This window comes from Ambystoma mexicanum, chromosome 5q (assembly GCF_040938575.1).
Source record: "Ambystoma mexicanum isolate Mex_15411 chromosome 5q, UKY_AmexF1_1, whole genome shotgun sequence".
Lineage (NCBI taxonomy): Eukaryota > Metazoa > Chordata > Amphibia > Caudata > Ambystomatidae > Ambystoma > Ambystoma mexicanum.
Window position 1 is genome coordinate 1,258,003,148 of NC_090933.1, and position 25,276 is coordinate 1,258,028,423.

Sequence of the window (25,276 nt, forward strand, 5' to 3'; positions counted from 1 at the left end):
CTATTTATATTAATCATGCATTGTAAAATGTAAAGGTACTCGAAGCTTGATGAATCACCTTCAAGGTATTGGGATTCCAGTTGTTTCCAGCACAAGTGTCGAACCTTTGAACGGGTTCCAAGGGAGCTCATCCACAGAACTGTAAATGAAATTGAAAGGAACTGATGTAGTCATGTTTATTCTGTGCGCGTTCTGTCATAGTCCTGGGCTGACATTGCCCATTGTGGGAACTTTTTCTTTTTGCTTTGGGACTCATTAACATACCGATTAAATGTTGTGTTACCAGAAATTGGCATATCAAGGTGCCCTGTGGAAAAAAGTGCGGGACTTCTGAAAAAAGTGAGGGAACTCCACTCGCAGGTACCCTGGACTGGAGCCCTGGATTGGATTTTTACTTCATATCCCAGCATGCACCTTTCTGCTTCTATACACATTCTTTTCAACAACCACTTTTGGGCACTTTAGTACATGCACTACGTTTCCAGAATGAAGCATCCATCCTTTTTTTTCTCTCACAATTTCTATTTGCTTTGGTACCTTTACTACATTTCCCAGAATGCTCAAGCAGTTTGGGCTGAACTGCCCCTCTAGGGGTGGGTCCGAGCCTGATTTTCCTATGGTCTTTCCCTTTTATGTAATGGCTTAGCAGGTTGAAAAACCATGGTCTTGAGGGTTGCCAGGAGCAATGCCATAGGTTAACATTCATTTGAAACCATCCTGCGTCACTACTTTTGGTTTGTCTACGGTTCCCAGCATGCAGTGTGAGGTCTCTCTTTCTCTCACAATTGCGTACGGGCACTTTGATACTTTTCCTACATGTCCCAGGAAATGTTCCCGGACTCCTTTGCCTCACAGTGTCTGTTAGACTCAAACTCCACTTAGCTTGCTTTCCTTCACTTCTCTCAAGCAATGAGAACTCACTACAGGTTCATGCATTCAGTCATTCATTTTGTCATTTGTTATAGTGGCTTTCACCATAATTATGGTCCCAACGCGCTTTTGGTTGAACGCCCACGGAGGGACCGGAGTCAAAAAATCTGCGAAAATTCGGGAGCTGCTATTATCCGTGTGTGCATTTCAGCCATTAAAGTTATGCGAGGGTGGCCAAGACCCGGTTGCTTTTTTTCTTATCCTTGCAAGGTTCTGTGCAAGGCTCTCACTGCCGTCGGCTCTGCGCGGTTTCTCTCCTGCCTCTCCCTGCAGGGATATGGCCAAGCCTCTTTTAGCCTGATATGGCCAAGCCTCTTTCAGCCTGTTTGCCTCGGCACAGCTACTCACAAGCCTCTCGCAATGAGCGCATAGCTTTGTCCAAGCATTAAAAGCTCACATCTGTTGGGTTTCCTTCTGCCACTCATCTCCAGTCCAGGGGTGGACTGGCCCACAGGTAACTCTGGAGATTTCCAGGTAACCTATTTTATTTTCAAATGTTCTCATAGAAAAAGAGTTGGGCTTGCTGAAAATATGTTATATGGGGCCACTTTGAACATTAATTCCTGGGCCTCTTTTGGTTCCCAGCCCCCCCCCCTGCTCCAGTTGGCATTACTCAAGCCCTCATTCTTGTCTTTCCCTCACAGCCAGTTCCTCGCCTCTGCAGGGCTTTGTCCCTGTTTCTCAAAGTCACAGTTAAGTGCTCTGTTATGCATCTGTTCTGTTGTATACCTCTGTAAAGTGTTCCGTTGTGTATCTGTATTGTTGTATACCTCTGTAAAGCGCTCCATTGCTTCTCAAAGCCAGGTCATCGCTCAATAAATACATAATATAATAATAACAATAATTCTAGGCGATTAAGTTCACAATTTCCATTGGTCGAAACACCTGCTGAATATTTCCAGACCAATGAGGATTTGAAAAGACTAATAAAAAAACACTTACAACTTATTTATTTAAATTTACTTTTTTTTTTTAATTTATTTTTTATTGACAGCATACATACAAGGTAGGGTGCGTCGGCAATCCCCGCCTGCCATATAGCAAACAAACAGAAATGTCAACTTTTTTATCTTTTAATCCCATCCCCCCTGGCCCCTCCCTCCACACCCCCCAACTTTGCTCCATACCAAGTCTTGAGGTTTTGCAGGTTATAGAAGTTGCCGAGAGCACATTCAAACATCGCTATGTACATTGTTATAAACTTTGACATCGTGGGATCTGCTTGATTCAAGGCAGACTGAGGGCCAAACTCTAACTCTGGGGCTAGTGCTGAGATGGTTACATGAAATACGTAATAAACATTTTTTTTACAGACGCATCGAAACACAGTCATCATGAAGGAGCACCGCAGTCCATTCCTGCGTAAATTCCGATACAGTGTCATTTTTCACTTCTGTAAGCTTTTCATATGTGAAAATCAACCTTAATTTACAAAGCCATTCCTCCTTGGATGGTGCTAGAGCACTTTTCCACTTTTGGGCCAGCGCTAACCTCCCCGCCCTCAACATGGCCCCAATGACCCTCGGGAATGCGTTCTGTTCCGTCTCCGGCATGGGGGTACCCAGGAGAATTTCCAGGGGCAGTAGGGATGGGCAGAACTCCTCTATGTCCTTTATCCAGCTGAGCAGTTCCGACCAGTATACCTGAATAACCGGACATTCCCACCACATATGGAACCACGTGCCCCTTTGGAGACATAACCTTGGACAGAAGGGGGATACCTCTACAAACATTCTGGACAGGGTAGCCGGGGCGCGATGCCAGGAATGGAGAATCTTGAAGCTGTGCTCCATGGCAGCGGTATACAGGGAACCTGTGAATATAGACTTGAATATTGCCCTCCATGTGTGGTCATCCAACGTCATACCCAGCCTTTCCTCCCAAATTTGTTTGAAGGGTTGTCTGCCCTCCAAGTTAGCCGTTATCAGTGCACCATAAAACCTAGATAGAGAGCCCTTCCGAGAGACACTTTTAGCTATTACATCTTCAAAGGGGGTGAAGGGGTGTTTAAGGTTGTCAGCCCACCGAGGGTGAGTCAGTATTCCCTTTAAGCGTAGATACTCAAAGATCGAGGGTGGTTTGTCGCCCAATGTCTCACACAGTTGGTCATAGTCTATGAAGCCCTCTTCGCGGGATAGTTGGGAAATCCTCTCCAAACCCATGATTGACCATGCCTGGGTATCTCGGAAGCCTCTGGTGTCTAGATTGACAGGGGGGCCCCACAGTGACGTTAAGGGGGACGGCCAAGATGACAGTACTTTTTTATCTTTATTCGGTTTCCAGGCTGCCCATAGGGCCGCTAATGTAGGGTGTGTTCTGAGGTGGGAGGGGAGGGCTTTAGGGGAGGCCCATAGCAGGTCTCTGACGTTTTTCGGGTGGGCGTGGATATCTTCAATATATGTCCAATATGTCCTCATATCTTCCCGCATGTGTTCCATCATCACCCGAAGCTGAGCTGCTTTATAGTATAGCCTAAAGTCAGGGAGGCCGAATCCACCATGAGATTTCGGAAGGGTCAAGGTGGAGAACTTGACTCTTGCTCTCCTGCCGTCCCATATAAACTGAAGGACTCGGGATTGTAAAACCTCAAAAAAGGCGTCAGGGATCACCACGGGGAGGGCCGCGAAGAGATACAGTAGGCGAGGCAAGACGTTCATTTTAACAGTGACCATACGCCCAAACCAGGAGAGTGTAAGTGGTGCCCATCGTTTGAGATCATTGCTAATCTTGGCCAAAATTTCGGGGAAGTTACGCTGGTATAGTAGGGAAAGGTCCCTAGGAATGCAGGTACCCAGATACCTAGTGGACACTCGTTCTATTCTTACCCCCAATATTTCGGAGCTATTCCCAATATCGTGGTCCCCCAGACCCATGGGCATAATGCTAGACTTGGACGCGTTTATCTTAAGTCCCGAAAATGCACCATAATAGTTTATAAGCTCGAACAGTCTGGGTAGTGAAACCTGGAGGTTGGTCATGTAGCCCAAGATATCGTCAGCAAATAGGGAGAGTTTAAAGTCGCAATCCTCACAGCGTATTCCTGAGATTTCCTGGTCCGCTCTAATCGCTATGGCCAGGGGCTCCATTGCCAGAGCATATAGAAGGGGTGAAAGAGGGCAGCCCTGCCGGGTTCCTCTGGACAATGCCAGGGGTTCCGATGTACCACCATTGACCAAAACTCTTGCTATAGAACCATTATATAGTGCTGAGATCTACCCACAAAAACTTTCCCCCAGGCCCATTTTCTGAAGAACTCTACCCATGTAAGGCCATTCGACACGGTTGAAGGCCTTTTCAGAGTCCAATGCCAGCAAGTAGCCCTCCATCCCCTGCCTTGAAGCATCGTGCATGAGGTCTAGGGTCTTCCGTATATTATCCGAACCCTGGCGTCAAGGAATGAAGCCTACCTGATCTCCATGTATTAAGGAGGGGAGGAGCTTCGCCAGAAGTTTAGCCAGGATTTTAACATCCATGTTACGAAGGGATATAGGTCGATATGATTGACACTGGGAGGGATCCTTCCCTTCTTTGGGGAGCACTACTATCAGTGCAGACATCATCGAGGGTGGAAGGCTGCCCCGATCTAGAGCCGAATTAAACATCTTAGCCATAAACGGGGCCAACGTTGACCGGTAGGTCTTGTAAAACTTGACTGTGAACCCATCATCCCCTGGGGCTGTACCACTTTTCAAAGAGGATATGGTGTCTATTATCTCCTCTGAGCTACGGGGAGTTCTAATGTACTTGCTTTTTTGGGAGAGAGACCGGGAATCGGGAGCGAATCCAGGAAGTTGTCAATCTCGGTTCCATCTCCTGCGTACTCCGAGCAGTACAAGTGCTCATAATACAGCCGAAACTGTTCAGCTATTTTACTATCTCTAACCGTCGATTCCCCTCCTGGAGAGCGGATGGAATTCACCCTTCTACTGTTTCTGAGTTCGCGAAGCCTCCAAGCTAATATCTTATCCGCTTTTTCCCCTTTTTCCATGTACTTCTGTTTCAGAAAGGACAGTTTTCTTTCTGTTTGACCCACCTGGAGATCTGCCAACTTTGAGCGCAACCTTTGAAGCTCCTCCCACTTTGCGGGGAACATTTGCGTTTTTAATTTCCCTCCCGGTTGGATGGCCTCTATCTTTTCCTTCAATAGTTTCTCCTCATGGCCCCTCTCCCTCTTTTTCCTCGAACCTGTTTCAATGAGAATGCCCCTAATGGTCGCCGTGAATGCCTCCCAGACTCCCTTGACCCCGACCTCCCCATTATCATTTATAGAGAAGTATTCTGTAATATCTGTTAGGAGGGATTGGCGTACTTCTTTGTCATGCAGTAGGAGATCGTTACACCTCCATAGGGAGCCAGGTGACGGGGCCGGGGGGATACCCATTTTTATTCTAACCAAGTCATGGTCCGTCCAAGGGACAACATCTACACCCGAGTCTGTGACCTCTCCCCGAAGCGTGGACTCCACTAGAATATAATCAATACGGGAAAATGTACGTGAGTTTTTGAGAAAAATGTAAAGTCGGGGTCATGGCATTGCTTACTGTGGTGTGTATCGGTCAAACCCAGCTCTTTGTTAACTGTTTGGAAAGCCTCAGCTAGTTTTTTATGGAGTCGCTGATTAGGACACAGGATGGGCGACCTCCTGTCCCGTTCAGGGCTGAGAACCATGTTAAAATCCCCACCAACCAATAAAGTACCCTCAGAAAAAGCTATAATTTTCTCTCTCATCCCCACCCAGAAGCTATCTTGCCCCTCATTTGGAGCATATACACAAACCAAGGTAAACAGCCGACCCCTCAGCTCCCCCTTGACCATGATATATCGCCCTTCCGGGTCTGCCCTCTGAGTTTTGAGTACAAAATGGGCCCCAGGAGAGACCAGCAGTGCAACTCTACGTTTCTTAGCCAAAAAGGATGCTGCATACGTCTGTTCAATAGTTTTAGCCCTCAGCTTCAGTTCCTTGCCCCTAACCCAGTGTGTTCCTTGCACAAATAGGAAGTGGAGCCGGAGCCTTGAAAATTCCCTTACCAGCAGCTACCTTTTAGTGGGAGAATTAAGCCCCCGTACATTTAACGAGCCCACTGTCAAAAATTGTAATGAGTCACCCATTATAGCAATGGTGAAAGCTCATGTCTCCCTCCACAAAGCAACTAATTTCAGTGATCCTGCAATATTTCCGCCCCCTGCTATATTCAAAAGACAGAACTGTAGTTACATAACAAAACAGAAGACTTGGCTTGCCCCAGCTTAAAGCCCATTGAACAAACCCCAACTTTTTCCTCCTCCCACCCTCCCCCCTGAATGCCTGGTAAACCAGCGGCTTCATCCTGTCGCTGAGCCAGGCCACCAATGTCTCGCCCCTCCGGGATCTTGAACTCTTCAAATACCAACAACTTGAGCCCCCCCACCTCCCTCTTGCATTTAGATTGTAAACATTTACAGCGCTCCCCCTTTCGGAATAAAGTACAAACTTGACCGTGAAGCTTCCTGTGGTTCCTCAAGTGTCAGGTTGACCAGGGGATGTCGGAGCCACTCTTCTAAACTTCCTGTGGCCTCAGACTTAACGTCTCTCCTGTGGAGCCTTTGTCCCCCCCCGGGCCAACCGGTTCTCTTACACTCTCTTGCTCTCCGACCTCCGTGTTTGGTTCATCTAGGAGCTCTCCCGACACCCTACGAATATCATCCTCCGTGACCAGAGCATATTTGTATCCCTCCAGTTTGAAAGAAAGTGAAAAAGGGTATCTCCATCTGTAATGAACCCCCTTGGCCTGGAGCATTTTCGTTAGCGGGGAGCACAGTCGACGTCTTGCCAGGGTGAAGGCGGACAAATCCTGATACACCGAAATCCGGGCCCCCTCCCAGTCCACCGGACCCTTCTTACGTGCCAGTTCCAGGATTTTGCTTTTCTCCGTGAAATAATGGAATCGTACGAGAATGGATCTGGGGCCTCTGTTAGCTGCACCCGCTCTGTGGGCTCTATCAATAGTAGGTTCATTCACATTTGCACCTTCAAAAAGAGTTCCCACCACCGCATTTACAGCTTTGATAATGTCCATTTGCGTTTCACCCTCCCGCTCAGGAAAGGCCAAAAAGCGCAGATTACAGCGGCGTTCCCTATTCTCCAAGTCATCAAGCTTTAGGGAGCATTTCTCTTGTTTTCTCTCGAGCTCTGATAAGCGCATGTCAAATTGAGTCTCAAAAATGTTGTTCGAGGCTGTGGTGTTTTCGAGCATTTGGACCCTGTCATCTATATTGTCCACTTTTTTATCCAGGGTGTCCAGCCGTACCGCTATGTCCGCTCTGAAGCCTCTTATTTCCTCCAAAAGGGCTGCCATACCTTTAGTGACTGTACTAGTATCAGAACATTCCTGCTGAGTCGGGGCCGCCATCTCAGGGCTGGTTGGCGGGCTTGGGATCTGACGTCGAAATCTCTGCAAGGATTCCTTCCAGTTCATAGGCTCACCCGACCATCTCCACTAGGTCTCCTCCTGACCGTCTCAGACCAAGTGGGCTGCGTCACTGGGCCACCATGCAACTCTACAGGGGGGGCAACCAGGGGTCTTCACTGTATAAGGCCTAAACTTTGTGCTTACTGTTGAGGCGGGATGTTGCTCGAATCAAATCTCCAGGCCGCGGCTTGCAAGGGTCTATCGCTCTCTGTCCCTGCTTTCTGTCGGGATACCTTTGCTTGAAATATTCTCCTGAGGGTGGACACTGTAGTGGGGCCCAGCAGCAGGTGCGGTAGGTAGCCCCGGGACGATCCCCTCTGCCCAGGATGTTGATGTATGATTTGGGGCACCCTCGTACAGTATGGGGTCCCCGGAGTCCGGTTCACCTCTCCTGGTCAGCGCTGGAATCAGGGGAAGCCCGATGGGGAGGGGCCAGAGAGACCGCCGCTGGCCCCCCTTCCCGGTGGGGGGGGCTCCCGTTCTCCCGCTCCACCCGTGGGGGCCTGTGCTCCCAGGGTCCTCTGATGAAAAATGGCCCTGCAGGCCGAGAGGAAGTCAATAGTTATAATGGCGCAATCCGCGCCCACTGCGTATGCTCTTACGCCAGCTCCCCGGGCCTCCCGTGTTCCGTGGGGGGAGTCCAAGTCGTAGGGCCCGCTCCCATCCCCAGGCTACGATCCCCGAAGAGAAAAGTCAGCCCAAAAACACTATGTGTCCTCACCCGGGCGTCAATGGACCCGGAAGCCCCCCACCGGGGGGGGGGCGCTCCTCCGCGCCGACCGGCACCGACGTGGGCCTCACACAGGCCACAGCTCCCCTCTGCCTGGTGTGCAGCCGCCGTCAGGGGAGTCCCTCTAACAGCGCCCTGTGGAGGAGACCAGTGCAGATGCGTCAGTGCATCTCTGCGCCCCCTGGTGGATCCAATTTACTTTTTTTGGTGTTGGATTTTTATTAAATTGTATAGGTATTACTGCTCTCGTGTCCTAACTTTCTCCACTTTCATTGATTTTATTTTGAACTATATTTGTATCCCTTAGTTTTTAATTGGATACTGGTCAGCTTGCAGCAGTGCAATCAAACTGGTTCCATGCTGTGGAATATTAGCATATACGGTTATATATATACGGCAAGAAACCTCGGTGTGATCTTTGTCTCCGGTCTCTCCTTCTCTCACATTTCAGACATCTCTAAAACGTCTATCAGCTTCACCTCCTCAGAGGTACTCTACACTTTCTCACTTTCCCCCAGAGGCCTTTCTCACTTTCCCCCACGGGCTCACTGACTCCAGAGCTCTGGTTCTCTCCAGGCTGGACTACTGCAACAGCCTCTTTCTCAAACTCCCTAACTCCGCAACTCATCCAGAACAGAACCGCAAGACTTATGCTTGGCCTCAAGCCCAGGGACTGCATCACTCTTGTGCTGAAATCCCTTCACTGGCTCCCTGTGGCTGCAAGGATCAAGTTCAAGACCCTTTGCATTGTTCACAAGGCTTTCTGGGGCCTGGGACCCACCTACCTGCAACTCTGCCTTCCTAAATACTGTCCCTCACGAGCCCTCCGTTCATCTACCTCCAACCTTCTGCGAGTGAGCCGGTTCTCCAAGCTGAGATTTGGAGGGAGATCCTTATCCTCAGCAGGTGCCTCCCTCTGGAATAGCCTTCCTGCTGCTCTCTGTCTTGAGCCGGATCTCCTTCAATTCCGGAAACTCCTTAAGACTTTCCTCTTCTCCTCTTCCTTCTCTCTCCCTCTACCCTGCTAACCCAGTTCTCTGTTTTTTCCCTCTCTCCCCCCTCCTCCCTACAGCATGCTGACTGGCCGTCGGGTGTACCTCAGAGTATCACTGGTCCCTGGCACCGCCAGCAGTCCTCTCTCGCTCTTGCCTCAGGGCCTTACACCCCACCCACACTCAATACATTTGAGAAATGAACCCTACAGAGTGCCTCTCTGCACTTTACCCCAGTCTCAACCGACCAGGTGCCCTCAATCCTCCCCCTCCCTGTGACCATCTGTGCACTTCCTCGATCCGTACGCACCGCGCCTGAAGATCGCCTATCTGTTCTCCCTTGTCTTCACCCCTTAATTGTACTGTTAAAACTGCAGAATCGCCGTCAGGCCGATTTGCTGTCTCCCAAACTGTTAAATGTATTTTTTACGCACTTACCCTGCCTGTGCAGACCGTTATCATCTCAGAATTTCAAGGGATCTGAGCGACTGTTTTTTTCCCCATGTTCCCACCCTCCTTGAGCGCTTTGAAACACTTGCTTACACTAGGTGCTATATAAATAAACAATACCAAATGTCATCTTAATGACCACAATTACAGAGTGGTACATTTTTTTGTTAATTTGGACCCCTGCCTCAAGCCCCATTTTTTAAACACCTTTTAACGCCACCCCAACCCCATTTGAACCCATTACCCCACTACTCTTTATTTATTTAATTAATGTTTGCACTGTTTTTCGTTGTTACGGTCCGCTTTGAAATTTACCACTCTGTTTTGTTTGCAATAAAATGACTTGATACCGCATGTACTGGCCACCTGGGAGTCCCAGTATCAGCCTCGCCTTTATGAATCAGCACCGCTCATGAATATTATCAAAGCAGTCAGGGAATGTAAGAATTCCGTCTTCCAGCCTTCCAGCGCTAAACTGCCGCCATTAAACCAGGTGGGCTGACACGGTTCAGAGCTTTTTGGTCTTTTTTTGCTCCGATCAAATCAGTATGTTTTATTTAATTATCAAATTGAAACCCATACAACTTCTAAGTCTACAGTAGGGTTACTGTGCAAACAGACTCATCAATACCACAAAACTGAATTCCCGCTACTGCCAGTGGTACAGGTAATTCACTGCCTCATTAGGGGATTGCAGTTCCGAAGTCCCATGTGACTTCATTGGTAGAGCAGCAGTATTACTGCAAGAGGTAATGCCACCTGAACCTTTACCTCCATTGTGAGTGGAGGTAATATCTACATTCAAATATGAACATTTGAAAATAATGTAGTTAGTTTAGAACTGCTCTGTGAGATATATTTCAAGTGGTTTGTAGTAGGGTGTAAATGTAGGCAGCTAACTGGTGCTTTGTGTGAGCTTTTAGAATAAAAGTGACCCTTTGCATTTCTTAACACGGACACGCCTTGCCCAAAACAATGGTCTCTTAAACTTAAATGAGCCATGACGTGTAAATCACTCGTGCTTTAAAAGCTAGGCTAGAGCAAAGAAAGTGATTAGCAGTAATTATGGAGCCTGCATCAGTGACACCGTGGCCTCCCTCGGAAAAAGCCCAAATCGTCCAAGGAAGCAGCACAGCTCCTCTTTAAAATAATGTGACCTGCGATAGTCGAGGCATGCTCTGGTGCCTAAGGGAGCCCACCCTGAGAGCGGGGCCCTGTGCCAGGGCACACACTGCACATGCCTCGGGCCAGCTCTGGGGAAGATGGCAGGAGATACCATTGGGAAGTGCCCAAGACCCGAGGACTGCAGGAGAAAGTGGCAGAGTCTGCCATCATTGACATGGGCATTATGTTTTCCAGTTCCCAGGCATGTAGAGAACGTGGCATAAATCAGAAAGTCTCTGGCGGCTGGTTCACATGCAGACGACACTGTGAACTGTGGCGCCTGATAGAACCACGTAGGGGAACAATATCCTGACACGTTTGATAAAAGACAAAGCTTCCCACTATAAGTGCCAAGAAATAGGTGCCGGGGCACTTAAACCCCAAAGACTCCTGATGACTGTTTGGCTGTCGGAGATTAAGGGAGAGAGGCAAGGGTTGATGGACTACGGTACTCTAGAAAGTTGGATTGTATCATTCCCCCTTGAGTTTGCTATTGCCTTCTTCACAGTCCTACAATAATTGTATGGCATAGGACTGGAACCACAAAGCGCTTGTTAATGCTATAACTTGAGCTATGTAAATATTAATCCTCTAATTCAAGGTTGACAATTGGTTGTTTCTCTAATGAAGATGCAGCAGGCGGTTGTGATGATTTGGACCCTATGCCCAGGGTAACCAACAAGGAATTTAAGTACAACGGATTCACAACCACACTGTGCATACACGTTAAGTTTAGATTAATGGAATATTCTAATGAAAGTGAAAACAGCCGACATGTGTTTCGACCACAAGGTCTTCTCCCAGGCTTGACTGTGTTCTGTTCTCCCACTTGTGGGAACTTAGAGTGTATTGTTTTCAGTAAGTTATATTGGCCATAATTGCGTAGCTCTCAACTCTGACGTCCTGTTATGCTCACCTTGTCTCTGCGGAGGCGTTGGGGCATGGTTGCAGCCCTCCCGGGGGTGAGGTTGCTTGGGTCCGACTTCGCCCTCTGCGCTTATGTGGTGACTGGTGGAAATAGGTGATGCTGCTCGGGACTGCTCCTCCATGGAGAATAAGGGGTGTGAGTATGCCAGCTTGTGCGCCTGATCCCCTTCCAGACCCCTTCTCCCAAACCGTGGTACCCGTGGGATGCGCTGTCCCTGGAAAGCTCACCTGTTGATTAGCTTTGGTGATCACTCAGTCCTGCTGCTTCTGGCAGGGCGCTTGTATGAACTGGACCGAGTTCCTTCACTGGTGCCTTGCATGTGTTAGTCCAGTCCTGTTGCTACTAAGCCACTATACTTCAGGTAAGTGTTCATGTTTGCCTTTGTCTTTCCTCGTCTGTTTTTGTTGTATTGTAAAGTTTGTTCCCTTGTATTGCTGTACGTTCCACTTTTGATGTTTGCTCTTTTGCTTTCTTCCCTTGCAGGTGATGTTGTGGCCCGGCAGATGCTGCAGAGCTCGAGGCGGCAGCCGGAGGGAATGAGGAACGAAGCTGCAGCAGTACAGTAGCTGGTAAATTGTTAACTAGGGAGTGCGCAGGGTTGAAATGCGGCGCGTCCATGGGACTGGTGTTTTAACCTTGTCTTTCTTCTTCTTCACAGGGTCTGAGTTCGTGGATGCGGAGTGCGGTGCAGCGACATCGGGATCAAGATCAATGGATGTCAGGAGATGAGTCTGCAGAAGAAGCAATGAAGTACCGGTTTCCTGGAGGTGAGTATGCAGGAGAACGCCTGGTTTCAAAGGGAAGTAAACTGGTCCAAGCAGCGATGAGCGTCACGTTGCATGCAAGTGCACCGTAACATGAAGCACCGGCCTTAAGGATGGAGCAGCTTATATAGCTGAGCTTCTGAAGCCACGCCCACCAGGTTCAGCACGCCTGCCACACTCTGCCACACCCGATGAGTCAGCACATGAAGACCAGGCCTAGGGAGCCACACCCGATGAGTCAGCACATGAGGATGTTCTCTGGAATAAAGGCTTTCAGCTCCTGGAAAGTTCTTGTAAAATAAAAGCACTCCTGCACTGAAATAAAGTGTTCCTGCTCACATCTCTATATGAGCCTGGTGCAAGTCCAGCCAGGGCCCCTGTGTTTATGGGTCCCAAAGGGACATCAGTGAGTCAAGTGACCCATTACCCCCATCACTAGATGGTGTGTTTTTTGTGTTCAGGGGTATGTGGCCATGACAGCACTACCCCTCAAGGCCCCTCACATGGGTGGTTTCCCCTCTGGCCCTGGTTTAGTGGGGTTATTGCGGTGGACTGTCTGATTAATCGTGGATATGCTCACTGGGTTCCCAGGTCCGATCTTGCAGTCCATAACCTTTCCAGTCTATAAGATAGTATAACTTGGACCGGACCATCTTAGAGTCTAGGACCCTTTCAACTTTGTATTCTGGTTCTCCTTCAACTATTTCGGGATCCGGTGGAGTATCGATCCGCATACCTGGTCTCAATGGTTTTAGGAGGGAGATATGAAACACCGGATGGATCCGCATGTGGGCCAGTAATTCTAATTTCATGGCCGCAGGGTTGATCACAGCCTTGATAGTGTAGGGTCCCAGATATCTGGGACGGAACGCCCGTGGTCCTTTCAGGGGGATGTTTTTGGATGCTAACCAAACCTTGTCTCTGACCTGGTAGTTGGGAGCTTCCCTTAGGTGTCGATCAGCAAACTGCTTCTGTTTCTCTTTGGCTCTGGCAAGATGCTCTGCGGCTTCCTTAAAAACCTGGGTGATGGTTTTGTGTAAGGTCGTTACAGCGGGCATTTCTAATGATTCGAGTGGGTCGAAAACAGATGTCCGTAGATGTCGACCGCACACTATGTAGAATGGGCTTTGTCCCGTACTGGTGTGAATGGAGTTGTTATATGCGTATTCTGCTAACCAAAGTATGTCCTTCCAGGTATCCTCGGTTTGTTGCAGCATACACCTTATGTATTGCTCGAGGGTCTGGTTAGTCCGTTCGGTCTGGCCGTCAGTTTGGGGGTGATGGCTTGTAGATAGCCGGAGGTCAATTTTGGCAATTTTACAACACCTTTTCCAGAATGCAGAGACAAACTGAGTTCATCAGTCTGATATCAATATTGATGGGAACCCGTGTAGCCGGACGATCTGTTCCAAAAACACAGTAGCCAGAGTAGAGGCAGTTGGGAGACCTCTCAGGGGAATAAAGTGGGCCTTTATGGAAAACAGATCTACGACGACTAATATGGTATTGTATCCGTTACAGGAGGGAAGGCCCGTAATAGAATTCATTGATAGTGTATGCCAAGGTGCTGGTGGTACTTCTAAAGGACGTAGCAGACCCACAGGACTCTGTTTTTGGGACTTGTATTGTGCACAGGTGCCACAGGTTGCGATGAACTGGACAATGTCCCTTCGCCATGTTGGCCACCAGTAATTTTTCTTTATTTTAGCTTGGGTTTTGGCTATTCCCGGATGCCCTTCTACTAATGAAATGTGATAGTTTGCGATGATTTGATTCTATAATTTCTTATCCGGGATGTAAATCATCCTTGGTAGTATGGTAGGTTTCCACGATCGTATACCGGTCTCCCTTCCCTAGCCATTCCTTTTGCGCTGGTGGACACATCAAGTGTTGCAGGTCACATTTTAAATTGTCTAGAGTGGTGGTTGCGGAAATCATGCCTTGGATTCGTGCTTATGGGATGATGGCCACAGGGCCTGGTGTAGTGAATGCCTCTTCTCCCTCACTCATGCGAGACAGGGCATCTGCTTTTCCATTGCGTACTCCGGGTCTATAGGTGATGACGAAGTCGTATTCCACAAAGAAGAGAGCCCAGCTGAGTTGGCGTGATGATTGCGCTTTAGCGGTCTTCAGATATTGTAGATTGCAATGATCCGTGACGACGGTGAGTGTATGTCTAGCTCCAAGAAGATAATGGGCCTCATTACGAGTTTGGTGGTAGCCATGGCTGCCTCCAAACTCGGGTCCGGTTCCGGGTCTCACAAAAGGGGCTTACCGGGCCATTCCGACCTTGGAGGGCTTGGTAAATCCCTTTCACGGGACCCGGACCCGGTACATCCCCATTCCCATTTGAGCCCCTGTAGGGCTCAATGGGATTGGGGAGGATGCGAACAACGGGCCTGTTAAAGACAGGCCTGTTGTTAGCATCCTGGACTGCTAGCGGGTCCCGCTAAGGACACCTGTTCTGACCAGACATCCTCAACGGGACCCGCTGCAGACCTCGTAATAGGGTGGCCCGGAATGAACGGTGCCGGTCCCTTACCGGCACCGATCATTCCGCAGCCGCCAGCCTCGTAATGAGGCCCAATGTCTCCAGGCTTTGAACGCTGCCTCAATTGCTAGCAGTTCTTTATCAGTGATTGCATAATTCAATTCAGGGGCTGAAAACTTGCGAGACCAGAATGCCACGGGATGCAACTGACCTGTTTCAGGGTCTCGTTGTGACAGGACTGCACCCATTGCTATGTTGGAAGCATCAGTTTCAACCACGTATGGTAGTTCTGGTCGAGGATGCCGTAGAATTGGTGCTGTGGTAAATGCTTGTTTTAGCTCCTGGAAGGCTTTCTCTGCCTCTGCGGACCAATTAAATTGTTTATTTTTCCGTAGTAAAGAGGTGATTGGGTGGACGATCTGGGAGAACCCGGGAATCAACCGGCGATAAAAGTTGGCAAACCTCATTATACTCTGTACTCCCTTTATGGATGTCGGTGAGGGCCAGTTAAGGATAGCGTCTACCTTGTGCGTGTCCATGCATACGCCCCGTGGTGTGAGAATAAAGCCAAGGAATTCCACCTTTGTCACATGAAAGAAGCATTTCTCCAATTTGACATATAGCCAGAGTTGCCGCAGTTTCTCCAAAACTGCTCGGACATGGTTGACGTGGTCCTCCTTGGTGGTCGAATAGATAAGAATGTCATCAATATAGACAAGAGCGCAGATGTCCAACAGTTCATGGAGCACATCATTCATGAAAAATTGGAATGCCGCCGGCGCATTACATAGTTCAAAGGGCATAACCTTACATTCATAAAGGCCATATTTCATGCGAAAGGCCGTCTTCTACTTGTCTCCTTTTTTGACTCTTACTAGATGCTCGGGGATAAGCGGTAATGGGTAAAAAAAATGTACCATGATCTGGTTTAGTACTCTGTAGTCAATGCAAGTTCTCAGGTCTCCCTCCTTTTTAGGCACAAAAAAGAGGGGCGAGGATGCAGGGGACTTCGACAGACGAATGAAGCCATTTGCCAGATTCTGATCGAGGTAGGTTTTTAGATGCTGCTTTTCCTGTTCTGTTAGTGCGTAAATCCGGCAGCAGGGAACTTGAGCTCCAGGTACCAGATCAATTTGGCAGTCATACGATCTGTGCGGAGGGAGGGTGTTTGCTTGCTCTTTTTGAAAGACATCTTTGTAATCCAGGTATTCAGGTGGTAGTGAACTGGTGAGGCCCAGTGTTCATGGCCATTGGAGAAGGGTCCAGTCCTTCCTCACCCCCATGGTCCAGATGGACCCAGTCCTGGTGCCAGGCTCATGAAAAAGTGTGCTTTGCACACTCTGTGCCTAAGGCACGTGCATCAGGGCCGTGGTCGTGGCCATAGAACGTCCCTGGGAGGGGCAAGGTGGAGCCAATAGGCGGGGCTAAAGGAAGGGGCCAGGGCCAGCCTATATAAGGCCAACTCATCCACATGCCTCCGCTTTGCGTTATTCTGCTTTTTGCAGCGTAACGCTTACTGCTGTCCTTACCTGTGCATCCACTGATTCCAATTGCTCCATCTCTGAAGACATCTTACCTGATTCCAGCTACTCCATCACTGAAGGTGCCTCTTACCTGAATCCAGCTACTCCACCGCTGAAGGCGCATCTTACCTGATTGCAGCTACTCCATCGCTGAAGGTGCCTCTTACCTGAATCCAGCTACTCCACCGCTGAAGGCGCACCTTACCTACTTCCAGCCACTCCATTGCTGTGCGCACCTGCATCCCATCACTATCGGAGTCAGAGCCTTCTTCTTACCTGATCTGGGCGTCCAGCTACTCGGAGCTCCACTTCTTTTCTTCTCCATCACGGTACCTTCATCCTGCAACCACGGAGATACGCTGAGCATCCAGACTTCGCTCGACACCGCCGGCCTTCTCCTGCAAGGGAAAAAGAACACAACAGGTTAGAAATTGTATAGATAACGAATGCTTGGCCGCGCCATACCTGAGACTAGAGTTCCTTTATAAAGGCCAACTTACCAGCTAACTTGGGAGCTCCATCATCCTCAGGTGAATCCACGGATTCGCTCCCCGACACCGATCTGCATCTTCACACCTATTGGGAAGAGATAAGACATTGCAAGAATGACTACTAATGATCAAGACCAAAAGACATTATAACAAACTAACTATATTCATAATCAAAAGACTTACCTTCTAAGTGGATTGGTGGCAGCCGATCTGGATCAACACTTCCACGGACCAGTGAAGCAACTAGGTCCACTCTACGCACCCCTGCATAAGAAGCAGGACAGATAGCTCAACATTACAACACAACAGGTGAGCTCACATGGGAAAACGCTTGCGCACTTCATTTTGGCATGAGAGGGTTGAGGAAAGTTACGACACCACCACGCCATTCTCATTGCCTCTCATCTTCTCTCAGGGGCAACACCAGCCTCCAGAACAGCAGGCTCCGCAGCAACTAGGAGAGGGAGGCGATCCAGGAGAGTCCAGTCGAGGAAGGGCTCCGACCGTGACCCAAAGCCCCGCAGAGACCAGGTGAGCGTAACACCAGTATGGTTTCTTTCTTCGACGAACCTGGGTTGGTAAGACCTTTTAATGAGAATCCCTTGTTGACGCCAGTCAATCCTGGGATTGTGGGTCTCCAGCCAGGGCATTCCCAATATCATTTGGAACTGAGGAGCGCCGATGAGATCAAAAGTGATGTCCTTTTGGTGACACAGAAGCGTGATCTTCTCGGTGTAATGCGTCACTGCGCCAGATGATAGCTGAGATCCATCAACTGCTGTGACATTTTCCGAAACCTGCTTCTGTCGGAGAGGAAGGCCTATCCGGGTAGCCAGATCTTGGTCCATGTAAATTCCCACAGCCCCACTGTCAATGTATGCCTCCAAGGCATGTATTTTCGACGGTTGCTTGTGGATTACCAGGAGCACACGGATGACTAGATGTGAGGTCTGTATAGGTTCCTATTCACCGCTCGACAAGTGGACCCCTACGCTTGCCGGGTGTTGGAGTTTCCCCGAGACCTGTTTTTCTTCTTCACCCTTGTCAGTTGCTCCATCTGCTTTCCTGGGTGGTTTCCCCAGGCATTCTCGGAGATAGTGACCTACCTTACCACAGTACAACCAAAGCTGCTGCTGTCTCCTTTTCTCCCTCTCTGCCTTGGTGAGTGGGCTCCACAAGCCTCCGATTTGCATTGGCTCGGACTGATCGTGTGATTTGGTTTGATTCTCACAGGGTCGCACGCTACGCAACTCTAGGCGGCAGCTGGAGGGAATGAGGAACGAAGCTGCAGTGGTACAGTAGCTGTTAAGTTGTTAACTAGGGGGCAGGAGGGGTTCAAATGCGGTGCGGCCCTAGAACGTGTGTTCTAACCATGTCTTTCTTCTTCTTCACAGGGCCCGAGTTTGTGGTTGCAGAGTGCGGTGCTGTGGTGTCGGGATCAAGATCACTGGATGTCAGGAGACGAGTCTGCAGATGAAGCGGTGAAGCACAGGTTTCCTGGAGGTGAGTATGCAGGAGAACGCCTGGTTACAAAGGTAAGTAAACTGGTCCAAGCAGAGGTGAGCGTCACGTTGCATGCGAGTGCACAGTAACGCGAAGCACCGGCTTTAAGGATGGAGCAGCTTATATAGATGAGCTTCTGAAGCCACGCCCACCAGGTTCAGCCTGCCTGCCACACCCTGCCACACCCGATGAGTCAGCACATGAAGACCAGGCCTAGGGAGCCACACCCGATGAGTCAGCACATGATGATGTTCTCTGGAATAAAGGCTTTCTGCTCCTGGAAAGTTCTTATAAAACAAAAGCACTCCTGCACTGAAATAAAGTAAAAGCACTCCTGCACTGAAATAAAGTGTTCCTGCTCACATCTCTATATGAGTCCGGAGCCAAAGGCACCAGGACTGAGTCCAGCCAGGGCACCTGTGTTTATGGGTCCCAAAGGGACATAAGTGAGTCAAGTGACTCATTGCCCCCATCACTAGATGGTGTGGCTTTTGTGTTCTGGGGCCTGTGGCCATGACACGTCCCTGGCAGCCTGCTGTGCATTCACTCTCACAGTCCTACCTCAGCCCTGAGCATCTTTTTGTTATATGATAAGGACCCTTGAACTTCATTGCCTGGACACTGTGTCATCATTTGATCCCTCAGCTGTGACTGTGTATAGAGCGTGAGTCAGTAGACGTACCCACTGCAGTGCACAGTGAAGTACCACCACATACATGCACAGTGAAGTACCACCACATGCATGCACAGTGAAGTACCACCACATGAATGTACAGTGAAGTACCACCACATGCACGCACAATGAAGTTTCACAACCTCTGTCCGTGCGTACAACTCAAAAGGTAAGATGAGGAAGGAGGACACTAAATGCTGTCTGTGTTCTTCATTCCTTGCTGACTTTTCCTTGAGGGACACTTAAGTTTCCTTGAACACAATGAGTAGTTCTCAACCCAATGAAATTTGTATGCAAAAGAAAGAATTGCCAGCGCTGACCCACATAAGTGGGTGTGAACTGATGCCGCAGGGATCAAGGGAAGTCGGCGGCACACTTCTGTGGGTGCCGCTGTTAAGGTAAGTGGCCGGAGGGGAGTGGGGTAGAGGATGCGGGCCACAGTGGTCTATCTGAACACTGCGCCGTAATGGTCATCGACATTTTCGCCGGTGTAATTACGAGCGGCGCAGTGATCACATAGATTCAAAAATTCTCAGTTGTGTGCAGCATTTACTCCACTCTGCAGGAGCCCGTACACACATTGAGTGGGCCTCCGGCCAGTACATGTATTGCAGTCCTTAAAACCAAGTTTATGGGATGCGGGGGAGGGAAATGTGGTCATGCCTAAGTAATTGCTCATCTCTTTAGCACCTAGTTACTAGGTCCTAGTCCATCTCTTCCTCGTCACAGTCCCTGCACTTGCCTCATCCTCCCATGTACACACTTTTTGCGCTGGCCCTTCAGAAGACATTATATTGCAGGAGAATTGTGAGCTCTTGTGCGGCTTATTAAAGTGGGGTGAAGAAACAGCACAGCGCCTGCACAGGAGTCGGGCGCCCCTCAAAAGAAAGCACTGGGGTCAGGTGGAGGAGGCGAAGGGGTAATGGAGGTTATCTACAAGTAATCTAGGCCCCCAGTAGCTGCTAGAAGCTGAAGTGTTGGAAAAGCACTGGCTATCAAGACTGGGGTAGCGCAGACGAGTCCTGGAGTCCAGCCTTATTTGGGCTGGCTTTAGAAGGAAAGTGAAGAACAGGTGAGCGAGATTATGCAGTGAATGCTCACGGGTAGTGTGGTACATCAGTGGAGATTCTGTGTGACACATATGTCCTAGCAAGGTTTAAGTGGGCCGGGGCTTGCCTGGGCAGAGCACTGGCAGGCTTTGACAATTGTGTGTGAGACAGACCCTAATGCCCCCATCCCACTAGAAGCTAAGGCTTTTTTTCTATATGCAAGCGCTTCAGGTCTAGCTAAAAAGCCTCCTCTGCCTTTTCATTGCAGCACCAACACCGCGAGGAGCACCCCTTTCATTAGTATTGTCACCCTCCTGCACCAAGGTGCGAGGGTAATGATCGATGCAAAGTGGTGACTGGCCGGAGACTTAACTGATTTGAATCCCTCCTGTCGGGCCAAGGCCCAAGGCTCTTACAGAAGCATGGCCTAGCAAGCCGCATTCAGCTGAGCCAAGTGTTGCCTCTTAATTGTAGCGTTGACCCCGCTGCCAGGCCACGCCCCCTTCCCGGCCACGCCCAGCTCGATTTGGCAGGCCACTTACAGCACTGCTCCATGTTGGTCTCCAGTCATCTCATTGTCACAGAGCACGATGGGAGTAGGGACAAGTCAAGGAGTGACACGTGATCGGGATGGCCAGCACTAGGGTGACCAGATTTAAAAAGTAAAAAACCGGGACAGGGCAACTAACATAAAAGTAGGACTAACTCTTGAAAGTGGCACTGTCAAGGCACTACACTTAAGTAGCGTTTGGAGGAGAGGCGGTTTCAGTGTTACTGTTAAAATAAACACATTTTATAATCAATTTCTAACAAACGAACACTATCTTAATTTGTAAAATGCAGCATTTCTTCTTTGCGAACTATGTCTGCCAGCTATGAAGACACACTACCAAAAACCGGGACCACTGCAGTTTCCAATGGGAACATAATCTTGAGAAAGGGGGACAGAGCAGCAAAAACCGGGACAGTCCCGGAAAAACCGGGACGTCTGGTCACCCTAGCCAGCACTCACTCTCCATCACTCATCCCTTCTCTGCATCAGCCTCGTGAGCTGACAGCGAAGCGCTTCCCTGTAGCCTTGTGTGTTTTCTTCAGCGCTAATTACTTGCAAAGCACTCTTCATTCTGTCTCCCGAGCAGAGGCCAAAGCCGGCGTCCCATTGGCTCATCGTTAACGAGGCTGAGAAGACGGTGTGATGAGGACGCGACAGGGCGAGGCCAGGCCGCCCATGCAGATGGCCTAGTTAGTACACGCGCCACTCGAATTTGTCATAATTAGTGGGCTTTAATATGCTGTTACATGATGGCTGCCAAAAAAAAACGCCAGAAAAGAGGAGAAAACGTTCTGTCCTGGCTGCCAGCCCTGGCCTGTCTCCCTCACTTTTGGAGGCCAATTTAATATGTGGTTTGTACTGTTCGGACGCACAGCACACGCGCACCTGTTTATAAACAGTAACTTGACTCCTGCTGCAGTGTTGTGAAAGTTATATAGAATAATACCCTATTCTGAATTATAAGGATGTTAAAAGTGACGGTTAATATGCTTATAAAACTTGAAATACTGGTGTATGGGCGCGATATAAATAAAACATCATATCATATCATTATAATGCACATTTTCGGGGTATGTTCTTCTTCATGGTGCCAAAACAAAGACAAGTGAAAGACTAGTCATTACCATTTCTGATTATGCAAAATAGTAGGAATTTGTTTAATGGTAAGTTTTAGATGCTGATGATACTCAAATTCTCCTTCTGCTCTCAGGCAACTACCAAGAAGACTCTGACACCTTAAACGCTGTCTACCTGACTGTGACGAATCAACTTCCGGGGAACCAGTGGTCCAGGGATGAATAGCGGTTTCTAAACCATCAATCAACCCCACACCTCTACTACACCAGAAGGGATCTGGACAGATTGGAATACAAGTGAATTGTAAGACCTCTTTGTCCAATTTTGGTAACGTGGACGGAACGTCAGGCTTATCTCTGCAAGGCCGTGGATCATTGGTTAGTTGCAACACAGCGAAAATACAATTATTACCCAATGATAAAAGGGACTGTCCAGTCAAGGTTGTATAAAGATATCTACTTTATTATTACTACAACAGACAGTTCTAGCAGACTACAATTACAACCCACACTGTAAAGGAACACAGAGAACAGACATTTTCACAAAGGGAAAGGATGCACTCTGGATACTGATAGGAGGGTAGTTGGTAAACCATTCAGTCTTACTGTTCAAGATTATTTGGTTTCAACACCAAAGGGGCAAAGGGTCGTAACTGTCTCTATGGGCCTTCAGAGAAGGACCAGGGGGGCAGAACCACCATGTTCCTGGTGCTGAAGAAGTTCTTGTTGCTCGACAGCGTCAGAGGTGATTCCAGCCCATTAAACAGAGTTAGTGGCGGGAGACAGGTGTGGGTACCAGGCGGCAGTCAGTTTGACAAGCGAGGCTGGACGGACGTCTGCAGGCTGTCCAGCGAGGCGGCGGCTCGGGCCAAGAATCGTTGTCTCTGTGCTGGTCGGCGGATCAGGAATGCTGCTTGAGGGGTCCCGGAAGACACTGGAGACGGCAGTGTGACAACAATCAGCGGTGCAGCCGGATGCGGTTCGAGGACTCGACTGTCTCGAAATTGTCCTTAAAAAGATGGATGCTGGATGATGCTTGTGTGGCACTCCTCCTAGCTTCTTCGCAGGGCTTGTATCCTTTCAAGGCGGACGGCCCAAAGCTCAGGAGGGTGTTAGCAGGTAACGGCCTCGTCCTTTGTCCAGAGACTCTCCGGCACTTCCCACCTAGGAAGCTTGCTGTCAGAACCTAGCAGGGCACGCTGTGTGGTGGCTGGGTACCGGTTCGGGAGCTGCTGGACTGGTCCTCAGAGTCCGCTTTCTCCCTCTGTTCCCTGGGAGATGTTTTGGGGAGGGATATTGCTTCCCTCTTGGCACTCCTGGCCTTCCTTCACTGGCAGAAGATGTAAGGTAGACTGAACCTTCAGCTCGGGTCCAAATGAATCCCCCTTCTTACTCCTTGTGAAGTCTTCAGATGATCTGATCAGTGAAGGGCTAAGCCCTCTATTAAAGCCAAACGGGGCTCAGGGATTGGTGTAGGCCAAGCCTAACTTAAGTGAGCCAATCCTGGGTCTCCAATAACAATCTTCAGTGATGCTTCAGATCAGAACCAGGGTGCTTAGCAACAGACAGGGGTAGAATGACAACATATACTTCTAAGTCTTACCCATCTTCCTGTCTGCTGTACATCAAAGTGTCTCACTAATTAACTGAGCCATATGCTGCGCTTGATCACAACGTGGGCCCAGTGGTTGAAGTGTACGAAAAGAAGTAGTGGAATTATGTTCCCTACTGGCCTGCACCGCTCCTCACAGACCCCATCGCTGCGGCCCTTCCCATGCACAATAAAAACCCCAAAAACCATGTGTCTGCTCTTTAAGGAAACGTCCTGGCATTTCTATTGCCAGAAGGAACGTGCATTGGCTCCCTATAAAAGAACGGATTATGTTCCAAACTTTATTCATTGCGAACAGATGCCTGTTTGACACCGCTTCTCCCTACTGTACGCAGAGAATCGGGAAGGTCCAATCAATCAGGTCTAACAGAGCAGCCTATGCCCAACGTCTTTTCCAGCTAAAAGTCAAATGGACTAAATCTAAACATTGGAACTGGCGGACTCTTGCCCTGCGGGTCCAACCCTCCTAATGGGTTTTTCAGAGAGCGTTTAAAAGCTGGTCATTTGTTTAAATCTATTCCTTTGGGTTTTCCTCCTACATTTTATTTATTTATTTATTTATTTATTTATTTATTTATTTATTTATTTATTTATTTATTTAGCTATCCAATCTGTTAAAGCCTTGTGAGTAACCTGTATGTAACTGTGCCTTGATGCCCCCGGGCTTTGTGTGCTTTATATATGTGAAAATAAATAAATAGATGAACCAGCATTTTAAATAGCTCCTTAATTCTGGCCTTAGTGAGTTGCAAGTGCGGGTTTGGATATCGGGCTGAGATGTCCCTCAGACCTAGGGCTGTGACACGCCTAGCAGCAGGAATGGGTTATGGAGCAGACACTTGTCTCACTGCAGGAACGGTCCTCGGCCCAGAAGGGACCTCAGTATAGAGATTGGCCTCAGAATGAGTTGAGGCTTCAGGGTGATGCCTCAGGGTGATGGTGTGCCTTAGTGCAGGGAGGAGCTTTAGGGGGCGGATGGGGGTCTCAAGCTGGAATAGGCCTCGGCCTCGGCCCAGGCAAGACATAAGAATTGTCCTGATGTGAGGTGCAAAGACAGGCCTAAGAAGGATTGGAAAAGTAACCCTGATCTGGAGAGAGCAGTGAAACAGCATCTCATGACCAACGGGATGTTTGTCAGAAGAAGGCGATTGTTAACGTATTCTGAACTGTTACTTATATCACCCAAGCACATTTTCTGTATAATATTTGAAAGATAGAATTTCATTTAGTTTTAGCCTGACAAATCCACATTGTTAGTCCAGTCATGGCTACCCGTCCTGGTACAGGAGGGTCTGCTCCCACATTTTAATTGTCCACATGTTCACTTGGTTTTGTCTCAGGCAGACAACTTTCCTTTTGTTGCTCTGTTCCGGAAAGCCCAGAAGGCCCACTTACAACATCTCTGTGAAATTAAACCCTTTCTCTCTGCAAAGTTGAGCCCCTAGCCTTATTGCATATAGAAATAGGCAGTGCTTGTCTGATTGGGCTCCCCAGGGCTGCACCACAACCCCTAAAGTCAAGCTTTTTGTCAGCAGCTCACCTGTTATAAAGGGCTCAGACATTTGACCATTTACTCCTGCTTTTGAGCTCTCTTCAATTTCGAGTACACAATTCTTTTAAACTGTGTTTCACAAAGTGCCAGCATTGCAACAGCCGAGTCATCTGGCCTCTATACCTGAGCTACTTGGTGAAGCTCATGCCTTCCAGAATTGGGAGGATGGTCAAGTTTATAAAACGGTTTCGCAGAACACTTTAGACACAGGGGCACATCGGAGGCGGATTTTAGTGTGCCCAATTCTGTGCGACATCATTAATGCCACTCTTCCCTCCGCCCCGTAATAACTTATATGGTAACATTAGTGGAAAAGCCTGAGTAGACGGGCTAATGTGCGTGAAAT

The 25,276-nt window shown here is 48.8% G+C and overlaps 1 long non-coding RNA gene across 1 annotated transcript in view; it reads left to right on the forward strand.

The window, feature by feature from the left end:
- The window catches only part of LOC138497995 (uncharacterized), a 233,504-nt gene that overhangs the window by 156,948 nt on the left and 51,280 nt on the right, over nt 1–25,276 (forward strand). The window lies entirely within an intron of this gene.